The sequence below is a fragment of the Macaca nemestrina genome, chromosome 8 (genome assembly GCF_043159975.1).
Source record: "Macaca nemestrina isolate mMacNem1 chromosome 8, mMacNem.hap1, whole genome shotgun sequence".
Classification (NCBI taxonomy): Eukaryota; Metazoa; Chordata; class Mammalia; order Primates; family Cercopithecidae; genus Macaca; species Macaca nemestrina.
Genome location: NC_092132.1, coordinates 37102415 through 37125159, shown reverse-complemented (window position 1 = coordinate 37125159; position 22745 = coordinate 37102415). Strand labels below are relative to the sequence as shown.

General features: G+C 36.7%; 1 long non-coding RNA gene and 1 pseudogene across 1 annotated transcript in view; both read right to left on the bottom strand.

The window, feature by feature from the left end:
* The window catches only part of LOC139355786 (uncharacterized), a 168933-nt gene that overhangs the window by 125280 nt on the left and 20908 nt on the right, over positions 1–22745 (bottom strand). The gene's annotated exons all lie outside the window — the stretch shown is intronic.
* The window catches only part of LOC139355785 (small ribosomal subunit protein eS17 pseudogene), a 76210-nt pseudogene extending 53465 nt beyond the window's left edge, over positions 1–22745 (bottom strand).

The window sequence follows — 22745 nt, the reverse complement described above, 5'->3', positions numbered from 1 at the left end:
CATGCGAACTGGAACCAACAAGTCAGATTCTACAATTAGGAAAAGGCTTTGTTTCTAGTTAGTTTTATAGCTTAAGGTATATATTCTAAGTTTTGGTACTTTAAAGAAGACAAATTTAATGAACAATAAAAATCTTCTTAGAGAACACAGTCTTTAAAAAAATCATATGGAGTAAAGAGATGTTATTGGAACTAGAATGTAATTAGTTTCAATTAAGTAAGTAGCCATTGTAATACATGCCTTCTGATTAGATATTACTTTCCTTGAGCATGTTATGACGCACCAGCTTAAAGGTCAAGTGACTTCATTCTTCCCATTATGGCAATTTCCCAGCGTAACACACCCTGGAATGTATTATTGTGGTTTCAAAATGGGCTGTGTAGTGGCAATTTTGTCATAATTAAGATGTTTTGCAGAAAATAATAATGTGCCTGTTAAAATATTAAGTGAAAGTTAATTCTAATTATAAGCATTGACATATGTGGAAACTTAAGTATATAAATATATATAATTTAATATTTTTTACATTTTATATAGTTATATACACATGTCATATTTTACATATTATAAATAATTATATATACATATATAATTTTAAATTACATTTTAATTTTTTCCAGATTTAGTTCACACTCTGTGCAATTTATTTAGTTGGCATACTACTTCTTAAACATAAAATTTCTGAGGAGACTGTTGGTTGAAAAATAAAGTATATGAAGTTTTCATAAATTTTAAAAGGAAATAATCTAACAGCTATGGTAGCGTAGGGATTAATAAGCAAGGTCTCACAGTGCTGGTGAAGATGTGTATTGTTAAACTATTTTCTGGAGGTCAATTTGGTCTTTATAGTGAACGTCTTAAAACCATGTGTACCTTTTTGTCTAAAATATCCACTTCTAGAGTTTCATCCTAAGGAAATAGATAAAAGTATAGAGTTGCATATACAGAAATGTTCACTGTATCATTGCTTATCACTTTAATATAATTAACAATCATCTAAAAATACAAAGAGGGCCAGGTGCTGTGGCTCACACGTGTAATCCTAGCACTATGGGAGGCTGATGGGGGAGGATGGCTTAAGCCTAGGAGTTCGAGACCAGGCTAGCCTGGGAAACATAGGGAGACCTCGTCTCTACAAAAAATAAAAAAAAAATTAGCTGTGTGTGGTGGCATGTGCCTGTGGTCCCAGCTACTCGAGATGCTAAAATGGGAGGACTGTTTGAGCTTGGGAGGTCAAGGCTACAGTGAGCTGTGATCACACCACTGTACTCCAGCCTAAGCAACAGAGTGAGACTCTGTCTCAAAAATAAATTAAATAAATAAATAAATAAAAATAAAAGTACAGAAAGAGAAGTCTGATTAAATATATTATAGTATATAGGTACAATGAACAATTTGTGCTTTAAAATGATTATCCAGATTACATATGCTAACATGGGAAATGTTCAGTGAAAAAAATGTTCAGTGAAAAAAATCACACTACAAATATTATGTGTAGTACGACCCATTTATATTTTTAAAATACACATTTGTACATGCATAAAGTGGACCCTGGACAACGAATGTGGGGGTTAGGGACACTGTCCTCCTGAGAATTCAGAAATCTCCCCCAAAATTTTACCAAGAGCCTACTATTGACCAGAAGCCTTACTGATAACCTAGAGTCGATTAACACATACTTTGTATATTATGTGTGTTATATGCTGTTGTCTTATAATAAAGCAAGCTAGAGAAAAGAAAATTAATAAAGTCATAAAGAAGTGAAAATATATTACCTATTCCTTAACTGGAAATGAATCACTACAAAGGTCTTTATCTTCTTCCACATCTTCATGTTGAGTAGACTGAGGAGGAGGAGGAAGAGGTGGGGGTGGTCTTGCTGTCTCAGGGTAGCAGAGGCAGAAGATGTGGAGAAAAGGAGAGGTAGAAAAGACAGCCACACTTGGTGTAACTTTTATTGAAAAATGTCTGTGTATCAGTGGAATCGAACCTGTGTTGTTCAACCAGTATATAACTCTGTGTGCATGTGTGTATACGCACTTCTTTGTGCATGAAATAAAGTTTACATTCACAGCATCCTCAATAGAATCTTTCATCATGAAGTACTCCAATATGGTGGTCTCTAGCCATTCTTATGGCTGTGGAGCACTTGAAGTGTGGTTAGTGAAACTAAGAAACTGAGTTTTAAATTTTATTTAATTTTAGTTACTTTTCATTTAAATACCACATAGGGCTAGTGGCTTCCATACTGGACAGCACAGATTAAAAAGGGTATACGCCATTATGTTAACACTGGTTATGATTTACTATTGTTTATTTTTTTTTTGTATATTAAATTTTTAAGGTTTACAAATGAATATGTATTACATATATGATAAGAATAAGGGATCCTTTTTGAGGTGTTGGGGGGGGAATTTGAGCATAGGTCTAGTAGTCTGAAGACCTGGATTTGAGCACTAGGTCTGCTGTTTATTTGCTATATTAATTTTTACTTAAAGTTTTTAAGCCTATGTAATACCTGCAATACTTCTCATGATATTATCATTTCATGATGCTTTTTATTAAATTATCTAATGTTTGTGGCCGATGTCTTCATTTAGGGAAAGTTAAGAATAAAAAAGCATTATCTTAGAATTTCCATGTGGAAAAGGAACGAACAGAGAAGAAAGAAATGTGAGATACTGAAATCAACTTATAATTATGATGTTTATAAAATAGAAAATGAAAACTAAAAGATTGCATAGAAGGAAATAAGAGTGGGCACATGTACCAAAAGCAAATGAAATTACTTGAGGCAGAGTTATTAATGTGAATGAAACCTTTGGCTTGTGTCTTATAGATAACTATTAACCATCTTAATAAGACATAACAAAAACAAAAACATTTGTTTAAGAATATCTCACTGATTAGATGAGTTATCCAAAACATTAATAGAAGTCATGCACTCTGATATAATTAAATTTCACTAATTAAATTTTAAAATCCACATGACTGTGTAATAATAATATGGCATTTTGTATGACCAGTATATAATAACACAATAGTTGAAAGGCAGTTCTCCGTTTTAAAAGGCTGGTAAAGAATCTTCTTAAGATAATATTTTGTAAATTTAGAAGAACTCTGGTCAAAGAGTTCTTAATTCAATGAAAAGGGTTATTGCTTCATGAGGTCAACACAAATGCCCTCATAGCAGTACTTAAAAAAAAAAAAGGAAAAAAAAAAAAAACTTTAAAAGTATTGACTTACCATCATGTCAGACGAACACAAAATTACGAATTTTATACTTAAAATTAAATCATGCATAGAATATAATGGAACTTGGAAGCTGAGATTTAAAGAAACTCAAAAAGCTCTGTCTTCAATTTTCTGTTTTATTTTTCTTTAAAAGGTCCATAGGGAATAATGTTTTAAAAGACTGCTTACTGAGTGTGTCTTAGAATATATCTGTAGTATTCAAATAAGACGTCAAAAGAAATGAGCTAAAATTATGCAGAAAAATAGATATTTATTAAATATATGAGGCCGGGTGTGGTGGCTCACGCTTGTAATCCCAGCACTTTGGGAGGCCGAGGCGGGCGGATCATGAGGTCAGGAGATTGAGACCATCCTGGCTAACATGGTGAAACCCTGTCTCTACTAAAAATACAAAAAATTAGCCGGGCGTGGTGGCGGGCGCCTGTAGTCCCAGCTACTTGGGAGACTGAGGCAGGAGAATGGCGGGAACCCGGCAGGGGGAGCTTGCAGTGAGCTGAGATCCTGCCACTGCACTCCAGCCTGGGCGACAGAGCGAGACACAGTCTCAAAAACAATAAATAAATAAAGAAATAAAAAAAGAAATATATGAAGAGACAGAAACTAAGAAAAATATCTCAACTCTCCTAATGATCATTTTCAAGTGTTATTATTTTAATATCTGCCTTAGAAAAACTCATTTGTGATCTGATTCTTCTATGTGGCTACAAATGCATGAAAGACCAAAGGACCGCACTAAAATATATGAGAAAATAGATACTTTTCCAAACTCAAAGTTTTCCAATTTGTGAATTCCAGTTCTTTCCTCTTAGGTTTCGTAAGGAATTAGCTGAAGTCATCATAAGCCACTAATAATTATTTTCAAGACCTGGGGGTACTGGCCAGTTGCCAATGGGTGAGTAGTTGTAAGTGCTTATAACCACAAGGAAGGAAAATAACAATGTTAGAAATTATAGATTCATAACATCAACTATATAACTCAGAAAATATTGATAAATACTTCAGACAAATAGGTTAGTTTGCATGTCAGTTTTATAGTTTTGCCTTTTTATCATAAAAGTAGGAGATAAGATTAAAATAAGAAAAACAAGATAAATTAGTAAATGTATCTAAAGTAGGTAATATTGGTAACGCTTGAAACTAAAGTCTTTTGGCCTTTAATGACCGTTCTGAGGCAGTATCATAAGTACTTATCTGTTGATCCAGGTACCTTTTCTTCATGCATTACTAGAGTTAGGAAATGAAGGCCTGATGAATCTTTTTCCCGCCCACCCCCTCAACAACTGCATAGGCAGTGTGACTACTTCCTGGTACCCAATTACTCTTGCTTCAAGGTATGCACTCAATCACATGACCCTCTGTTTGGAATACAGCAGATCATTAACATAAACTTAAAAAATAAACTCCAGTCTAGACCTGCTGATTCTTTTAACAGCATACAATACCAAACCCATATGTAAGCATTATTATAAACTGCTTTTCTGAAATGTCAGGAAACTATTGTCCCAGGGACAGTGATTCATTAGAGCCACATAATCAGTTAGTTTTAAAGCAAAAATGTGTAACAGGAAAGAGATATTTGGCATATCACCTGCAATTAGCTGGTTCTCCTCTGTTCTTGAGAATTCTTACACCAAAAGGAACAAACCAACTATACCAGGCAAATGAAAATTCAGGATAAAATTGATCGATAAACTTATCTATGGTTTTACAACGCCAGCACAAACAATTAGTTTGGGACTCTCTGGATCAAAAATGAAATGCAAGGTAAAGCTGCATGTACTTTCTGTGTTTTTCTTTGTGATTATCAAATTACATCCTTGCTTTCCATGGCGTCCACAGAAATGTTTTCATTTCCTCTTGAACAAGTAATGGTTAAAGACCAGATAATGATTTCCAAGATTTCCCACATAGTTAAAACCTTCTTACACGTATGATGGCACACATAAGAACTTGAAAGGGTCAACCGTCTTCTTATTTCTCAGGGACGAGGCTAGGTCATAATGCAGGCATGTTTACCCGTTTTCCTATCTATGTGGAGAAAATTTCACAAAGGCCATTCCAACCTTTAAACTAGTACCAGTCATGTTGGCGGTGAGGTACATTTGATTTGGTCAGGCCTGTCTCTGCAGGGTAAGGTTGCAATCTGGCAAGTCTGATCTGTGAAGACAATCATTCTTTATAATTCTGAGAGAATATACATTTATTTTCTTTATAGGGTAGAGAAACCCTAAATTAACTTAATCACATCTTTAATAAGTTATTTTAATTTTCATATTCATTAGATTTGTAATATCACTAACAGTGATCTTATCAAAAGAGTAAGCATGCAACAAATGTAGAATTAATGTTGAAATTTGAATTAGTTTTTTTTTTTTGAGACAGGGTCTCACTGTGATGCCTAGGCTGTAGTGCAGTGACTTGATCTCTGCTCACTGCAGACTAGACTTCCCTGGCTCAAGCGACCCTCCCACCTCAGTCTACGGAGTAGCTGGGTCTACAGTTGCTCACTACTATACCCAGCTAAATTTTGGGTATTTTTTGTAGAGACAGGGTTTTGCCATGTTACCCAGGCTGGTCTCAAACTCCTAGAGGCAAGTGATCCTCCAGTTCCCTCCCAAAGTGTCGGGATTACAGGCATGAGCCACTGTGTGTGGCCTGAATTAGCTTTTAATGTTTGAATCTCTTTTGGGCACTTACTACGCGCTTTACAGTAAGCTAAGTGCTTTATCTACATTATGTTGGTTACCCCTCATTAATAATCCTGAATTAAGGAAAAAAGGATTGTCTATGTTACACATATATTCGCTACATTAGCATTCCCTAATATATTCCCTAGATTATCAGTTTTAAAAAACATCCAATGAAAATGAGAGCCCTGTGGTCAAATCTGTTATCTCCTCTTAGACATTTAAAACAAGGCAAAGATGTTCCCTTTACTACTTCTGTTCAGCGTTGTCCTGGAGATTCTAGCCAGTGAAATTAAGCAAGAAAAAGATGTACAGTTACTCAAAATCAGAAAGGAAGAAGTAAAATTTTATTTGCAAATGCCATGATCACCAATATAGAAAATCCTACGGTGTCTTAAAAAAAAAATCTACTAGAACTCAGAAGTGAGTTTAGTCAGATTGCAAGATAGAATATCAATTACACAAAAATCATCTGTATTTCTGAACACAGCAACAAACAATTGGAAGTTAAAATGTAAAGGAAACCATTTATATAACTCAGAAACAAAAAGTCAAATGTTGCATGTTCTTACTTATAAGTGGGGACTAAGCAATGGATACACATGGACGTACAAAGGGAAATAATAAACATTGGAGACTTCAACAGATGGGAAGGTGGAGGGTAGAGAGGGATAAAAAAATTACCTATCGAGTATAATGTACACTATTTGGGTGATGAGTACACTAAAAGCCCAGACTTCATCACTTCACAAGATATCCATGTAACAAATCTGCACTTGTAACTTCTAATTCCATTTTTTTTTTTTAAAAAAGGTTAACGATAGGCTGTTTTTCTATCAGTGAATGGAAGTGTATGACAAAGAAACACCTTTGCAAGCTAACCTTTAGAATATGTTATTACAACATGTTTCTTTCTCCATTGGGTCCTATTAAGTCAACCAGAGAACTACAGCAATAAAAGGCAAATGTAAGCATGCTTTCTTTCAAAAAATTAAAAGAAACCATTTACAATAGCATAAAAAAACATGAAACACTTAGGATATGTATTTTGAAAGTAGAGGGAGTTTTATAGGCTGAAAACTACAAGACACGAGTTAGAGAAATTAAAGACCTAAATAAGTGGAGACATATACCAAGTTCATGAATTGGAATGTCAATATCGTTGAGATGTAATTTCACCCCAAATTCACCTTTGGATTCAACAAAATCTCAATTAAAATCCCAGAAGACTTTTCTGTAGAAATTAACAAGTTTTATACAAACTTTAAAATTTGTATAAAAGTGCAAAGGACCTTGAGAAGCCAAAGCCATTTTGGAAAAGAATAAAGTTGGAGAACTCACACTACCTGATTTCAAGATCATAATGCTGTAAAGCTATGGTAATCAGTGTGGGGCAGTGGCCTAAAGATAAACATATATATATTTTAAAACTTCTTTTACAAAAGTGCCAAGAAAATTCAATGGGAATATAATTTTTTCAAATAATTACCATATAACCCAGGAATCCCACTCCTAGGTATTTTCCAAAGGCAATAAAAACATTATGTTCACACAGAACTCTGTTTGAGTATTATAGCAGCTTTATTCATAATAGTCATAAATTGAAAACAACCCAAAAGCCCACCAACTGCTGATAGACAAGTTGTAGTACATTCAAGCAACTTAATACCACTTAGCAATAAAAAGTAATTAATTACTGATACATGCAACATCAAGATGAATCTAGAAACATTATGGTAAGTAGGAGAAATCAGATACAACAGCTACAAACCAAACCCTTGTATGACAGTCTGGAAAAGGCCCAATTATAGGGTCAGAAATCAGATCAGTATTTGCCCTGGGCTGGGGATGGGGATAGGTTAATGACTACAAAGAAGATGGAGATAACTTTTTGGAATTACAAAAATGTTCTATCTCTTGACTGTGGGAGTGGTTATACAACTGTATACATTTGTCAAAACTCAAAAGAATTATACATTTTAAATGGGCAATTTTACTCCAGGTAGATTGAATCTCAAAAAACCTAATGAGAAAAAAAAGGCTCAGAAATGCTTCATTAAGAAACTAGTCTAACTCACAGTTTTTAAAGATTATTTGTTAAAGTTTATTTGCTACTTCTTTTATCATCCTATAGAAGTCTCTATCATGCTCAACTATATTAATTCTGGAATGTTAATCCAAAAGATATTTACTGCTAGAGTAAACACAAATAGGCAATATAATAAGTTAATAATTATAAAAAAGAAAGTTTCTTAATTTTAGGATTATAGATAAGAAAGTTTCTTAAATTTTTAGGATTATGGATATAATAGAGGCATAATATTCCATATGTTTGAGTACTACCTATAGAGAAGAAGTATAGAATAGTTCCCAAAAGTATTCACATTTAAGGAATGTCTACTATTTATTAGATACCACAGGAGCTGTTGAGAACACAGAGCTAAAAGACACATTTCTTGCCTTCAGGTTGCTCAGCAATAAATGTGGGAGAGAGGCAAGTCAACTGATATTGAAAACTAAGCATAATGAATGAGTACTAGAGGTGTTTACATAGTTACATGGAAGCACTCAAGAGGTACCCACAGTTCTAACTCAGAGGAGCAGGCAAGGAATGACTCAAAGAAAGGTTCCTTGAGGTAGTGCCTGAGTGAGGTCTGTTGGCACGGGTTGACTTTAGGTAGCTACAGAAAGTGGGGGAAGGGAGACAGGAACACGGCAGCAGCAGAAAAAACACGTACAACACAGGCGATATGACCCTTGAGAGAAAACTCAAGTGATTCTCCACTGTTGGAATACCATGATTTTTGTGGAGATTTCAATGAGGGCATGACTTAAATTTGGATTTAAAAAGCCAATTCTAATTGCAATGTAGAGATGTTTGGAATGGTAAGACTAAAACACAAAAGCCAGCTAGGAGGCCTGCTATGGTGTTTGAGATGGAAAGGTACTATGGGTGGCTATTAATGAACATGGAAAAGAGGAGACATATGAGAGAAATATTTAGAAGCTGGATTTGATACTAGTCGAACACTGAGTGAATATTCCGAATGAAGTAGAACAAGGGGTTCTTTCTGGGTCCCGTGAAGAAAACACGGAAGTGCAGTTCCAGATAAGGATCCTTCTCAAATTACTAGCACTATCCATAAAACAATATTTATATATTTTTATTCCTTATAATCTTTATTCCTTATAACTTTTATTCCTCACAATTTTTATTCCCTGCAATTCTCTTACAATGTTCAACAAGCAGGAGATTCTTAAAAACTGTTTGTTGGATGAATGAACAAATGAACAAACTAGAATAGTGGAGAACTAAATGTTAATAGTTTCAGATTCTAGAAATAGGCAGACAAGAGAGAATTTTTAAATAGAACTTCAAGAAACTACAATTGTTTCTAAGTCTCCGAAAATTCAATTTACTTCAAAGCCCTAAGAGTCAAATCATATGAAACACTTTATAAGACTAAAGACTTAGTATGTTTTTGTTTTTGTTTTGAGTCAGGATCTTGCTCTGTTGCTCAGGCTGGAGTGCAGCAGTGCAATCATAGCTCACTGCAGCCTCCAGCTCCTGGGCTCAAGTGATCATCCTGCTTCAGCCTCCAGAGAAGATGTGACTATAGGCATTCACTGCTATGCCTGGCTAATTTTTTTGATTTTTTTGATTTTTTTTTTTTTTTTTTTTTTGTAGAGACTGGGGTCTTGCTTTGTTGCACAGGCTGGTCTTGAACTCCTGGACTCAAGCAATCCTCCTACCTTGGCCCCCCGGACCTCAATAGGTTTTGAGACTAAAGTATTATATAAAGCTGAAGACAGTAATAATAAAAAAGAAGCCACTGGGTGCGGTGGCTCACGCCTGTAATCCCAGAACTTTGGGAGGCCAAGGCGGGGATTACCTGAGGTCAGGAGTTTGAGACCAGCCTGGCCAACATGGTGAAACCCGTCTCTACTAAAAATACAAAAACTAGCCGGGTGTGGTGGTGGGTGCCTATAATCCCAGCTACTCGGGAGGCTGAGGCAGGAGAATTGCTTGAACCCGGGAGACAGAGGTTGCAGTGAGTAGTGAGCCAAGATCGCACCATTGCACTCCAGCCTGGGTGACAAGAGCAAAACTCCATCTCAAAAAAAAAAAAAAAAAAAAAAAAAGCAGCTCTTTAAGTACTATCAAGTTACTTAGATGTACCATTTCTTTAAATCTTTTCAAAACATTTTTATTTGCATTTCTCTTACAAAGAACTGTTAGAATTTCCCACTCCTATTTTAATAGATCTTATCCTGAAAAAAGCATTTGCATAATTTGTATACACTTAATAAAACTAACTCATGGTAAATTCTCCACGTACTGTTCAAATTATTTTAAATCTTTTCCGTTATTCCCCAGATGCCCATTCCTATTCTTAACCCTCTCATTTTCAGTCAAAGACCTCACTTCTCACTTTACTAAAATATAAAGTCATCTAGCCTGAACTCCCTCATTTGCCTTCTCTATGCCTCCTAAATGACTGGAAGGAGATTTTCCTTAACAGAAGTTTATTTCAGTAGTTCCAGTGAAAGTGATTGATTTTGGGGTATATCAGACAAATAAACATATACCTTCCTGATACTGTAATACACAAATTCAATGTGGAACATAAAAGATGAGCTGGGCATACAACCTGACTTTGACTGATTCAATTACAGTGAGGAAACTGAAGTCCAAAGAAGTTAAATAAACAGTCAGTGTGACCAAGAGCTTTTGTTCACTTTAAAAGATACCTCCAGGTTCATTGATTGTAAGAAATGTACCACTTAGGTGAGGGATGTTGATGAGGGAGGCTATGCATATGTGGAGCTAGGGGGTATATAGGAACTCTCTATATCTTCCTCTTAATTTTGCTTTGAACCTAAAACCGCTCTAAAAAGATAGTCTTTTTAAAAAATGTCCCTCCAAGCTCTAAAAATATATTGTCCTATGATTAAACAGAAAGTCTATGAATAGGTTATGGGTAAGAGAAAGACAAAGACTAAATAAATTGGCCACAATTTATCAAATTAAAAGTAGACTAGGGTTATTTAAAATCTAGCTATGAATAGGTTAAAAATAAATAAATATATTAGTGTGTATGTTAACTTATTCAGAAAATACTTACTGAAGGCCTTTTGTGTGCCAACAACTGTTCTGGGCTGTGGGGACACAATAGTGAACAAACAAATAATAATCCTCCTTTTCGGGTTTATATTCTAGTGAGTGGTGATGCAGGACATACAACTAAATAAACTGTGCATTATATCAAAGAGTGAGAAGCATCATGGAAGAACAAAGCAGAAAGGGGCATAGTAATTGGCCAGGAGTAGGGTGGAGTCTACGAAGCTGAGGTGGGAGGACTGCTTGAGGTCAGGAGTTCAAGATCAGCCTGAGTAACATAGCAAGACCCTGTCTCTTAAAAAGAAAAAAGTGGGGTGAAGGGATAATCAGAATATTCTAAATGGGGTTGTCAGGGAAGCTCTCATTAAGAAGCTGACTTTGGAGCAAAGGCCTGAAACATGAGAGGGAACAAATTACAGAATGATTGGTGGGGGTAGGCTGGTGAGGAGGAGGATGGGAAGATGTGAGGACACAGGAAAGTTATCTTTTAGGCAGTGCAAAAGGTTTGAGGTAGAACCATTTCTAGCATGTTTCATGAACAAGAGGCTAGAACAAAGAAACCAGTGAGGCTGGAGCAGAGGGAAGAAGGGGAAATTAATAGGCAATAAGAATAGCAAGTTATTAGCAGTTTGCTGTACAGCCTTATATTCAGGCCTGATATAGAAGCTGTTGGAGGATTTTTGAGTAAAGAAATAATATAATCTAACTTATCTTTTAAAGGTCCCATTCTAGCTTTTATATTGACTATTAGAGGACAAGGTGAGGCAGGAATCAGTAAAAAGGCAGTTGCAATAATCTAGGTGAGAGACAGAATGTCACGCACTTCCGTGTGAAGAGACCACCAACAGGCTTTGTGTGAGCAACAAGGCTGTTTATTTCACCTGGGGGTGCAGGTGGGCTGAGTCTGAAAAAGGAGTCAGCAAAGGGTGGTGGGATTATCATTAGTTCTTATAGGTTTGGGATAGGCATACAAAGTACATTCTTAAGGGTGGGAGAGAATATTACAAAGTATCTTCTTTTTTTTTTTTTTTTTTTGAGACGGAGTCTCGCTCTGTCACCCAGGCTGGAGTACAGTGGCTGGATCTCAGCTCACTGCAAGCTCTGTCTCCCAGGTTTATGCCATTCTCCTGCCTCAGCCTCCCGAGTAGCTGGGACTACAGGCGCCCGCCACCTCGCCCGGCTAGTTTTTTTTGTATTTTTAGTAGAGACGGGGTTTCACCGTGTTAGCCAGGATGGTCTCGATCTCCTGACCTCGTAATCCGCCCGTCTCGGCCTCCCAATACAAAGTATCTTCTTAAGGGCAGGGGAGAATATATCCTATCAGTTAGGGTGGGGCAGGAAGAAATCGCAATGGTGGAATGTTATCAGTTAAGGTTATTTTCACTTCTTTTGTGGATCTTCAGTTGCTTCGAGCCATCTGGATTTATATGTGCAGGTCACAGGGGATATGATGGCTTAGCTTGGGCTCAGAGGCCTGACACAGATGTGGTAGGAAGTGGTTAATGCTGAGACCAGCTCAGTCCGGGAGACCCTAACCCAGCAGCACTAGAGGAATTAAAGACACACACATAGAAATACAGAGGTGTGGAGTGGGAAATCAGGGGTCTCATAGCCTTCAGAGCTGACAGCCTCAAACAGAGATTTACCCACATATTTATTGACAGTAAGCCAGTGATAAGCAGTTTCTATAGATTATAGATTAACTGAAAGTATTCCTTACAGGAAACAAAGGGATGGGCCATATTAAAGGGGCGGGTCTGGCTAGTTACCTGCAGCAGGAGCATGTCCTTAAGGCACAGATCACTCATGCTATTGTTTGTGATTTAAGAACGCCTTTAAGCAGTTTTCTGCCCTGGGTGGGCCAGGTGTTCCTTGCCCTCATTCTGGTAAACCCACAACCTTCTAGCATGGGCGTCATGGCCATCATGAACATGTCACAGTGCTGCAGAGATTTTGTTTATGGCCAGTGTTGGGGCCAGTTTATGGCCAGATTTTGGGGGCCTATTCCCAACAGGTTAAATTCTGGGTCTGTTTTAAAGGCAGAACCAATAGGATTTGTTGACAGAGTGGATGTGGGGTGCGAAAGAAAGACAATAAGGTTTTTGGCCTGAACACCTGAAAGGATGGAGTTGCCAACAATGAGGAAGGGGGGACTATGGGAGAAGCTGGCTTAGAGGAGGCTGGAAGAATGGAATATCAGGAATTCAATTTTAATCATGTTAACTATGAAATGTTTATTAGACATCCAATTGGGGGTGTTAAGTAGGAAGTGGATACAAGAGTCTGAAGTCAGAGAAGAGGTCTATGCTAGAGATACAAACTTACAAGTCACTAACCAAAAGATGGCATATAAAGCTATGGAACTGGGCTGGGTGTAGTGACTCACACCTGTAATCCCAGCCCTTTGGGAGGCCAAGACAGGAAGAATGCTTGAACCCAGAAATTCAAGACTAGCAGGGGCAACCTAGGGAGACCTTGTCTCTATTTAAAAAAAAAAAGAAAAAAAAAAAGCTATGGAACGGGATGAGATTATTGAGAATAAACAGACAGAAGATGTTCAATGCCTCAGCTTTGGGGCATTCTAATATTGCCAGGCCTAAGGAACAAATAAAGGAGTTTGAGAAAAAGTGGCCAGCAGGCCAGGAGGAAAACCGAGAGAATGTCTTGGAAGCCACTGTTTAAAATGCTGCTCGTAGATCAACTAAGATGAAGACTGGAAATGAACCAGTGGATTTAGAAAGACGAAGGTAATTTCTGTCCTTGATACAACATATCTGGGGAATAGAGGGAACAAAATTTTGATGGGAGTGACAACAACATGTTTTATGCTTATTAACCAAGAGAAAAGGAAATGAAGCAGGAGAGAGAACTGCTGGAATGGCCTGAGCTGATTAAAAGGCTTGAAGTCTAGTGAACAAATGCAGGGGTTGACCCTATGTAGGAGCACAAACAACTCACAAATAAGAATAAAGGCAGAATATATGTTTAAACAGCTTATGCTCATTTATTACTACTATTTTCCTTATATTTATATTTTCTTTGACATATATTTATTATTTTAAAAGTAAATTAACTTCTTTCTGTTGTATTACTGTACATATTTTATTTTTTATATGTAATTTTAAAAAATGGCTTTGTGGCTTTCTTACTTTCACTCCAAAAAAACTTTCTGAGCTCAAGCAATTCTAGTGTGGTGTAACATTACTTCAAATGGCAGAAACAACTTGAATTCACAGAAGACATTCCAAGACTCTTTACTGTTTTTCCTTAATCATGAAAAACGTAACCAATATACCTCATAAGGGTATTCCATGAACAGGGATATGCAGGGGTACGTGAAGGATTGTATGATTTTTAGTCTATATTATTTATCCCAAGTAATAATAGATCCCAGGGTAATATAATACTCTAGAGTAAATAATATACAGGGAGATAATATTTGGCATTTTTTATATTTAGGCTAAATAAAATACACTGGTCTTCTTTCCTATGATTCATAATTTGGAGCAAGTAAGGTGATATCAGTAAATTATGCGTACTTTTCAAATATTTTCAGTGATTCATCAGTAATCTAAACATTATTATTATTAGATGAGGTCTCACTCTGTTGCCCTGGCTGGAGTGCAGGCGCATGATCATAGCTCACTGGAGCCTTGAACTCGGCTCAAATGATCCTCCTGCCTCAGCCTCCCAAGTACATGGGATTACAGGTACATGCCAGCATGCCTGACTAATTTCTTAAGCAAAAATTTGTAAAGACAGGGTCTTGCTTTGGTGTCTGGACTGGTCTGGAACTCCTGGCTTTAAGTGATCCTCCTGCCTCAGCATCCCAACATGCTAGGAACAGGAGTCAGCCACCATACCTGGCCCTAAATATTATTAATAACCTAAATAATCTAAAATGCCAGAACTAGCATCGGGTCTCACAAATTCAAGTTACATGTTAAATATTAATGGGAAACATTATTTTTCAAAAACAGTTGCTTTGTATAATTCTATTTGTAATGTACTCTCTGTATATACTATAATGTATATACACACACACGTATATATACATACATGTATATATAGTCAGTTACTATTCAGCTACTTTGCATAGTAGCTGAATTTAAGCTTTTAGTCTGGTAAATTTACTAAAACAAAAAACAAAGCAAATCCCACATTGCTATTGATGGTACTACTGAATGTGTATGACTAGATATCAGTTTTATTGATGAGATAAAAAACATCACCACCTTATCTTTTATTGAAATTTAAACAAAAAAAAACCACAACTAAAAATAAAGTAAAATAAAACATTAAATTAGGCTGGGTGCTGTGGCACATGCCTAAAATTACCCAGTACTCTGGGAGGCCAAAGCAGGAGGATCACTTGAGCTCAGGAGTTCGAGATGAACCTGGGCAATACAGTGAGACCCTGTCTCTACAAATTTTCTTTTTTTTTAATTAGCCAGGTGTGGTGACACATGCCTGTAATTCCAGATACTTGGGGGCCTGAGGCAGGAGGACTGCTTGGGCCCAGGAGGCTGAGGCTGCAGTGAGCCATGATCATGCCACTGATCCAGCCTGGACGACAGAGTGAGCCCTTCTCTAAAAAACACACACACACACATTAAATTAATAAAATTACCAATCCTTTTCAATTTCTAGAAAATAATCCATGGGTATCAGTAAAATTACTTTTTTAAGAAAATGAATTTTATGTTGGGACAGCATGTGCTACTGATTTAAGTGTATTTTTCTTTTCCCTTCTTTTTTTTTTTCCCCCCTGGTCTTAAATAGTCTTAGTTTGTTTAGGCAGATGTAACAAAATACCACACACTGGATGGCTTAAACAGAAGAAATTTATTTTCTCCCAATTCCGAATACTAGAAGTCCAAGATCAAGGTGTCTGCAGGGTTGTTTATTCTGAGGCCTCTCTCCCTGGCTTGTTGATGGCCCTGTTCTGTATTTTCATATGGTGTTCCCTCTGTCTGTGCTGTCTGTATTCTAATCTGCTCTTCTGGAAAGGACACCAATCATACTGGATTAGGGCCAACATGAACCAACTCATTTCAACTTAACCGTCTCTTTAAAGGCCTTATGTCTAAATATAGACATATTGTGAGGTGCTGAGGGTTAGGACTTTAACATATTAGAGTTCTGGGGGGACACAGTTCAGCCCATAAATAAGACAGTATAGTCAGTAATAGGGAAAATGCATGACTTGGAAAAGGCCTTAGGATACTTTTCTTTACGTAGTCATCATATTTTAATTAAATAGTAGTTCCATCAAATTAATCCTTTGGAATTCATTTTATTACAATAATTGGAATGTTCATTCTTCATCATTTTAAACAGAATCACTCTGTTTTCTTTGAAAAACCAAAAATGGTGGGATAGATTACACATTGCTTTATCATTTACAAGGAGCTTTCCTATATTTATTCTTTTTTGAGTCTAGCGACCCTGTGAAATTGGTACTCATAAAAATTTAGAAAAATATGGCTAGGTCTAAAACTTATGTCTTCCTATTCTTCACTCAAATGGCCGTTTAAAAGGTCTCACTGTGATGTCCAGGCTGGTCTTGAACTCCTGAGCTCAAGTGATCCCTCTGCTTTGGCTTCCCAAAGTGCTGGGATTATAGGCATGAGCCACCACATCCAGCCTAATTTAATGTTTTATTTTACTTTATCCCTAATTGTGACTGTTTTAGTTTAAATTTTCATTTTAAATTATGCTATACGTAAAAAAGAGAATAGCAGATGGAAATTTACCTGCGTGAGAATTTGGAAGACTCAAAAAATCAGCATAAATTGTAAGGGATTTTCTAGAAGGCTGACTTAGGCCTGAGCTCATCATTGCACAATGCTTTTTCAAGTACTGTAAGCATGGCTGCCTGCATCTATAAAAGGTAGAAGCAAGGTGAAATTAAGGAAAAAGGATAGGCTTATTTTGTAAATAGGACCAAGCTACCTTTCTGACTACTTACATTAGCACGTAGTTTATAATCAGACTTTCCTCAGACTCCAATAAGTTATTTTAAAGCTTTTCACAATGTATAAAACTTCAGATGACTCCCAGGAGGATAGTGACTATGGTCAACTAAAATTCTGTATTCACTCTTTTTTTTTTTTTTTTTTTTTTTTTTGAGACTGAGTCTCGCTCTGTCACCCAGGCTGGAGTGCTGTGGCCGGATCTCAGCTCACTGCAAGCTCCGCCTCCCGGGTTCCCGCCATTCTCCTGCCTCAGCCTCCCGAGTAGCCGGGACTACAGGCGCCCGCCACCTCGCCCGGCTAGTGTTTTTTTGTATTTTTTAGTAGAGACGGGGTTTCACCGTGTTAGCCAGGATGGTCTCGATCTCCTGACCTCGTGATCCGCCCGTCTCGGCCTCCCAAAGTGCTGGGATTACAGGCTTGAGCCACCGCGCCCTGTATTCACTCTTAATACTGCAATTAACGGCAAAGCCACATTTCACAGGATCAGTGGCAAACATATGACATTCCTTCTCCTCTTCGGGGGATATCCCCAAAGATCCATCACTCAGCTTGATCAAATTAACTGAATCATTGTTCCACTCATTGAGCCAGTGTGTTCATTGCCTAAAAATTCATAACTGTGCCAGCTGTGGCTACCACTATTATGGTGTGTTTTTTCCTGTTGGCTAATACCATGCTTTTCAGTGAGCAAAACTGTAAGATTATAATTGAGTTTGTCTTCAATTTAGGAAAATTCTTCATGCTTATTTTTTCATGTTGAAATCCCTAAAGTACTATACCTTGGGGATAAACTCATGACCTGGCAAGAATAATGAGCAGAAGCATCTTTAAGAAGGGAATCTAAATTTATACTTCATGAAGTAAGAAGGAAACTTCTGGTTAAACCTGCCTCTATTTCCTCATCCTCCTGAAGTCACCCCTCAAAAAAATTAAATTAATAAATTTACCGATCTTTTACTATTTCTAGAAAATAATCCATCAATATTGGTAAAATTAATTTTTAAGAAAAAATGCATTTTATCTTGGGACAACATGTGCCACTGACTTAATTATATTTTTCTTCCTCCACCCCCTTTGTTTTTTTTGGTCTTATATAGTATATTTGTTTGGGCAGTTGTAACAAAATGCCACACACCAGATGGATTAAATGGAAGAAATTCATTGTCTCCCAATTCTGAATACTAGAAACATGATTTTTTTTAAAAAAAGAACAAAAAATAAAACAAAAATGAAGAAAAAGAAAGACGATGAGAAATTTCAACAAAATTCTGGAGATAGAAAGCTGATGGAGAGTAGTGCCCAGTAAAGGAAGCTATAACCCAGTGCCTATATAGAAAGTTATCTACAAGAAACATCCTTTCTTTCCTTTTTCTTCTGTTTTCTTTTTAGTCTTATTTGCCCTCCAGACACCCAGAAAGGTTTAAGACATGGAGACACAACGTGCTGGAATGTTGTAGTGAGGTTTGCTGAAAACAACGAGAATGTTTGAAAGTGGCTAGGTTTCCAGATTTTGTCTCCTGTCTCACAACCCTAAGCTAACTATTTTTTTCCCTGTTTTCTCCTGACTTTTCACTCTGCAGGATACCAATGTCCTAACCTCTAGTTGAATTATTAGATATGAGAAGCTCTGGAACAGGGGCATTGGTCAGAGTGAAGTACGAGCAGGGAAAAGGGACTGAAGCCAAAGGGATTAAGTACAAGTTTTCATAGTGATTATTGGAACACCAGCCCCATTCCTCTACATTGCTCCTGGAACACAAGCACTAAGAGAGAATGTGATGGTTAATACTGAGGTGTCAACTTGATTGGATTGAAGGACGCAAAGTACTGATCCCAGGTGTGTCTGAGAATGTTGCCAAAGGAGATTAACATTTGAGTGAGTGGGCTGGTAAAGGCAGATCCACCCTCCTTAATCTGGGTGGGCACCATCTAATCAGCTGCCAGTGCAGCTAGAAAAGAAGCAGGCGGAAAAACGTGAAAAGACTAGTCTCCTAGTCTACATCTTTCTCCCGTGCTTGATGCTTCCTGTCTGCAAACATCAGACTCCAAGTTTTTCAGTGTTGGGACTCAAACTGGCTCTCCTTGTTCCTCAGCTTGCAGCCAGCCTATTGTGGGACCTTATGATCCTATGAGTTAATATGTAATAAACTCTCCTTTATACATATATCTATCCTATTAGTTCTGTCCCTCTAGAAAACCCTGACTAATACAGGGAAGAAGAGAATTCTTCTCTGAGGAACCAAATGACCGCTAAAGAAAAAGATCTATTAACAACAACAATTATAACAATATACTGTTTACAATTTCACAGACAGAGGGTTCATTCTTACTGTAGATCCTAGCAACCTCAGCATACAATTTTCTTTCCTTATTGAGTCAAGAACTTTCACCTTTTCATCTAAGGGACACACTTAAAGGTTTCTCTTTGGCATATCTGAATGGCCAGCATCATTATGCTTGCTCTTTGGGACAACTGTTAAGTAAAATAAGGGTTACTACAACACAAGCACTGCAATACTGAGATAGCGGATTTGATAACAAAGAAGGCTACTAAGTGATTAACAGGTGGGTAGTACGTGCAGTGTAGATACGGTGGACAAAGGGATGATTTGTGTGCCTGGTGGGAGAGAGCTGGATAGCATGATACTTAATCATGCTACTCAGAATGCTGTGCAATTTAAAACTTATTTCTAGAATTTTCCATTGAATATTTTTGGGGTTGACCATGGATAACTGAAACTGTGCAAAGGGAAACCATGGGAAGTCGGGGAACCACCCTACTTTATTCTTTCTATTCTCTTTCTGCAGGGCCCACAGGGACTCTCATCTCTTCAACTTTCTATGTGCCTGATTCATTACTCTCTTTCTCTACAGAATAGATGTCTCTGTGTTACTTAATCAAACCCAAACATAGCCATTCCAAGGTCAACTTAAGTGATCTCCCTAAATAATTCAAAATTGCTGACTAGGATTTCTAAATTCCAATTCCAAATGCTTGCAAGGGAGAATCCGATTGGCTCAGCTTGAGCCAATCAGCTGTGTGAGAGGGTGTGTGTGTGTGTGTGTGTGTGTGTGTGTGTGTGTGCCCATGGAGGATGTCATATGACCTAACCATTTGCTCTACCTACTCAGCTCTCTTGATAAGGACTCAAAAGGTTTCCTTCTATCCCTAGCCCCATTTCCCAACAAAGTGGACACTCAATAAATATGGAGTGACTGATAAAGATTTCAAATGAGGTGGAAATGTGAAAAGTGTAAAGAAAGAATGTATGTTTCTCTTCTCATTTTTGAGTAACTTTTTTTTCACATGTATGCCTGGGAATTCTAAATCAGGGGTGTAACAGGAACCTCCTGGTCCCATTCTATTTTTTTATTTCCTAGAGATAGTCCCACAATTGACCAGCATTTTAGGCAAAAATGATTCCCTGGTGCTGTGAGTTGTTACTTAATTTTCACTGTGGCTACCAGTGGTATGAGAAAAGAGTCTGTGTCATGGGAAAGGTTTCCAGAAGTTATTGTTCATGAGTTTGTTGCTTTGCCTATTATTACAGAACATAAAAATTACACATATATTTCCTGCTATATAAAACCAATTCTTACATCTCTATCCATTTTATACTGTATGCAGGCAAACAATAAGGAACACGGTTAAGATAATGAGTGATGGGCTGGAAGAAATATATTAGATTCTAAAATGCAAGATACTTAAACTAGCATGTTAGCCCCATTAAAATATCATAAATATTCATTTCTTGAAAATTGTCATTTCCTTCTAAAGTTGAAAACAATTTTAAATTACAATTATGTTAAATGACACTCATATCTTGGCTTTCCCACCTAAGGATATTAAGGGAAAAATTTGAAAAAGAAGAGTGAGAGGAAAACCCCTGTGTCTTAGCAGGGTTTATCAGCAGTGTTTTTATCGGTTAAAGAGGTTTCATTTTAGGTTATAATTTGTGGCAAAAGACATGAAACAGTGTGTTTACAATTTCATTTCATTTCAAGTATTCATAGAAAAGATAGTTTAGAGTAGGTAAGTGGTTATTTTATAAGGGTAGGAAACCATTTGGGCTTCCTGGATATCTGGCTGAAAATTCAAGACAACTGTCTTTAGATTTTACAGATATAAAGTAGATGGATTAAAGTGCGGATAAAAATGTAACTAATAAAAATTACCTTTGCTTCTTCTGAAATATTATTTCAAATATACATGAGACTTCTATTTAACAGTCACCAATAAAATATTACACAGTTTGCTAGATCATCTTGTACTACAGCTGAATGATGAATGGAAAAGAAAATAGAAATCATTCATGAAGTGATGACTTCATTGCAGTGATTATTTTTAACCACTTAAAATTTATTTTAAATGGTTAAAACATTCATGTTTATTTTTAACCACTTAAAAATCAGGTAATATGTGCTTTCAGATATTGTCACATTTAATCTTCTTACGAACCTTCTGAGATAGGTATTATTACCTTCTATCAAATGTGACAGTCAAGGATTTATGCAAGATCACATTGTTAATAGCTGATGTAGCCAGAAATCAAGTCAAAGTTTCAGGATTCTAAGAATATCAGTGTTTTAGTATGTTGGCTACAATTGAAAAAATAACTATTTCAATACAGTTTCTCTTTAGCAGTAACTGTGAGAAATGGCATGTCCTTATTTTTGTTATGTATTCATTCACATCATTATTTGCATGCCTACAATTTCATTTGGGTGTCTATTCCTTAATGACAATTTCTTCAAAAACAACTGTCTCCTTATAGGCTTGTCCACTGGTAATTCAAAGATATATTTCAGAAGCTCAGCTACATGAGTCTTTCAGCAAAATACTTTTATATTTTACTGATTAATATTATCATTTTTCTTCCTCAAATTAATCATTTCTTTCTATCTTCTCACTTAAAAAACCTGCCTATTTAAGTTAGTTTCATGTAACTAATCTTAAACGATCATAATTTGAAGCTTTACAGAAAAACTCTCAACATCAGACTAGTGCACTCTGGTTGAACTTTTGTTTTTCAGTTAATTGTGCTTAGTGTGCAGCTCAGGTTGATAATCTTGTCTGTGTTGACACTCAAATATCTACTCATTGATATTATGCTGCCAGTTATAACTATTTTCATAAGTGATAAACCAAATTTAGCTCCTGATAGTTCCAAAATATTTAACTACTATCATTAACACTTCTCAAAAAATGATACCAACATCATTTTTGTTTTTCATTTCCTAGTATTTTTAGAATGAGAAAACTCATGCTCAAAATTAATGGTTTAAGATGTTACTTGTGTGTTTATGAACTAAATGACAACATGCAAGACCACTTTATATTTTAAAAATATATAATCTGAGTCTTCATGTTCTATGCTCACGTTAAAACAGGCTAGATTTAATAGCAATCATAAATACCATTTCTATTAAATTATTCCTTCAATTGGCCAGGTGCGGTGGCTCACACCTGTAATCCCAGCACTTTGGGAGGCCGAGGCAGGCGGATCACAAGGTCAGGAGATCGAGACCACCATGGCTAACACGGTGAAGCCCCATCTCTACTAAAAGTACAAAAAATTAGCAGAGCATGGTGGCTTATGCCTGTAGTCCCAGCTACTCGGGAGGCTGAGGCAGGAGAATGGCGTGAACCCGGGAGGCGGAGCTTGCAGTGAGCCGAGATCATGCCACCACACTCCAGTCTGG